The following is a 233-nucleotide window of genomic DNA, read 5'->3' on the forward strand; positions in this document are numbered from 1 at the left end:
GGAAGGAGAACACGAGCAAGTGTCACCACTTTCACTCTCGTAAGTACGTCTTCCTCTTCGCACCGCAGCATCTTCCCAGTGAAGTCCGGGCGTATATCTCCTGCCCTTCTGCAGTGCTTATGGACAAATTTAAGGTCCTCCGTAAAAGTTTTAAACCGGATCGGTTCCCACTCGGGCGAGGCTGCGGTGTAAGTCTGCCACGCGCCCTGTCCGCCCTTGGGCAACTCCTGCAC

Source organism: Trypanosoma grayi (assembly GCF_000691245.1).
Source record: "Trypanosoma grayi strain ANR4 Tgr_1596_V1, whole genome shotgun sequence".
In the NCBI taxonomy this organism is placed as follows: Eukaryota; Euglenozoa; class Kinetoplastea; order Trypanosomatida; family Trypanosomatidae; genus Trypanosoma; species Trypanosoma grayi.